Source organism: Pinus tabuliformis, chromosome Q (genome assembly GCF_031772625.1).
Source record: "Pinus tabuliformis cultivar Carrire ecotype Pingquan chromosome Q, CPIR1, whole genome shotgun sequence".
Classification (NCBI taxonomy): Eukaryota; Viridiplantae; Streptophyta; class Pinopsida; order Pinales; family Pinaceae; genus Pinus; species Pinus tabuliformis.
In genome coordinates, this window is record NC_142296.1 from 1,241,531,270 (window position 1) to 1,241,534,263 (window position 2,994).

Here is a 2,994-nt window from a genome sequence, read left to right on the forward strand (position 1 = left end):
AGCTTTTCAAGGAAAAACCTATCATAGCCATAACCGGAGAAATTTTCGACCAAATTGAGCTCAGGAAAAGGTGTTCCTAGTTAATTTAGACATTCTGAACACATTGGTGCAGGTATTAGGAGCAATAGAGCTTTATAAACAACATTTTTTTCCATATTGAGCTAATATAGAGGCCCAAGCCATGGAAGCTAGACCAAGGAGATGTAGCCAAGAGGGGTGAACTCTTTCATCAAAACATTGCGTTAAAGTGTCTCTTTGATGGTTTGCTGTATTTTTTATTGTTGTTGTTCAACATTGTTCTTTTAAGCTATTTTTCTTATGAATGTCACTTTAAACTTGATGAAATTTACCCGTTTCAATCACCAAACAACGTAAGAAAACTTATGCACAAGAAGCAATGAACAAGCACATGTTTATAAATCTGTAATTGAAATTAGCACAACAAAAATAAAATTCAACAACAAATCATCTGGAGCAAGGCAGATGAGGAGGGTCATCAGGTAACAAGTTTCGATGGTCTAGCTTCAATTGGTTAATCTCATTTCAAAAATATCTTTAAGGAGCCTTCGGGGGTCAATCTTGCAGAGATTATTCGTGTGGCTCAATACTTTCCACATTTTGGGGGGGGGGATGTTGAAAATCATGAACTGATGGAGGATGTAACCGAATTGGAGCTAAAAGAGACTCTATCCAATTTCCAAAAAGACGAGATTCTTGGTCCTGATGGCTAGGATGTTGAATTATTTGCTGCCTTTTTTTACCCTATTGGCATAGATCTATTACAGGTTGTGAATGACTCTTGTAGAGAAGGTCAGGTTCTTCCTACATTCAACTTGACATTCATTGCCCTCATTCCTAAGATTTATAATCTTACCTAATTTGAGGACTTTCAGCCTATCTCCCTCTACAATTGTGTTTATAAGGTTATATCCAAGGTGATTTCCCATAAAATCAAACCTATCCTATCTAATGTTATATCTCATGAACAATTTGGGTTCCTTGCTAGGAGACAAATTCACGAGGCCATCGGGGTTGCTCAAGAAGACTTACACAACATTAAAACATTGAAGCTTAAGGGTGCTGTGTTTAAGATTGATCTCTCAACGACTTATGATCGTGTTAATTGGCCTTTCACCAGACTTCTTCTCACACATGTTGGTTTTGATATTCATTTCATTAATTGGATTATGAGTTGTTTAACTTCTATTTCCTTTGTAGTTCAAATTAATGGTTCAACTTCACATTTCTTTCATGCCCAACGAGGATTACGACAAGGTTTCCCATTGTCTCCCCTTTTGTTCTTGCTTGTTGTTGAAGGCCTCCGTCTTATGCTTAAAGATGCCAATAGAAGAAGGGATTTTCATGGTATTGTGCTTGCTCATAGGTTGTTGATCACACATTTGTTAATTTGTATATGGTATCCTCATTTTTTGTAATGGATCGACAAGAGATTTGGGAAAATTGTCCGACATTTTGGCTTTATTTGGAACAACAATGGGTATGGTGCTAAATGAAAGAAAATCTTCCATCGCGGTACACAACTTTATTTTTCCGCTCTATTTTTTCTTTTGAGATCTCAAAGTTGGATTCCAGCCTTAAATATTTGGGCTTTCATTTAAAACCATATTTCTATAAGAAAGAAAACCGAATGTGGTTATTGACTAAGCTAGAAAAAAGACTCACAATTTGGAGTTTCAGGTGTTTGTCTCATGCTGGTAGGTTGGTGCTAGTCAAATCCACCCTTGAAACCATACCAATATATTGGATGTTACTGGATTGGATTCCCAATGGAGTTCTGGAGAGGGCCAAAATAATTTGCTTTAAATTTTATGTGAACGCTCTCTAGATCAGTATGTATTTCCATGGTTTGATGGAGTCAGTTGGCTATCCCTAAACTTTTGGGTGGTTGGGGCCTTAATTTTTTTTTTTTTGGTTTTCAAATGCTCTTGTTGCTAAGTGTGGTTTGCGGCTTCTTTCCATACACAACCTTTGGACAAAGGTGGTTTATCAGAAGTATATTTCTCCATACTCCTTGGAAGATTGGGTGTGTCTTCAAATTAAGTCAAGACAAAACATATAAGTGGTTTGTCAATCGATTCCTAATTGTTTTGATTTGATGGCATCAGGACTAGCATGGAAGATTAGGGATGGTTTCAGGTTTCGTCTTGGATATGACCCCTGACTGGGATGCAGGGACAATCATATTTTTTCTTAGGATCTTATTGATTATTTGCATGATCATGGCATCACTCACTTGGGTCATATTAATTTTCCAGCTTGTTCATCCATCTGGCAACAAGGTTGGATGAATGCACATGAACTAAACCTTCTACTCAATTTCAAGGTGGAATGGTCTCGTTTCCTTGACTGTCTGCGAAATGTGCACATTAGATTAAATGACCTAGATGACAAGCTGGTATGGGATTCTCTCAACATGGTTTCTACACACCAAAGTTGAGTTATCTTCACATTAATGTTGTTGTACAAAATTTGGATGTGGAGTGGTGGTGGCGGGTACTCTAGAAATCTAAATGTCCATCTAAATCGTGTTTGTTGGTTTGGTACGTCATGATGAGGAAAGTCCCAACAAGGGATGTTATGCAGAGAAGATATAAAATTGGGCCAGATTGGGGTGTATTGTATAAGGAAAATAAGGAATCCATTAACCACATTTTTGTCTTTTGTTATTTCACTATGTGGGTTTGGGACACTTGTTGTTCAATTTTGGGGTGAGATTGTTGATGGGACGAGATTTCTTTCGAAGGAAGTTAGATAAGATGGTTCAAAAATAGGGCTATGAAGTCCTTCCGTGCTATCCCCCTTATTCTGTGTTGGGGTATTTGGATTACACGAAACAAAGAAATATTCCTGAGCTCTCCATCCTATCCCAAAAAGGTTCCAGCCGAAGGGTTGGCAATATTGGCTCACTATCCACAATCTCGGTTTTCGTTGGGTGACAGAAATGTGTGCATTGAAGCTCCAAATTTTTCCATG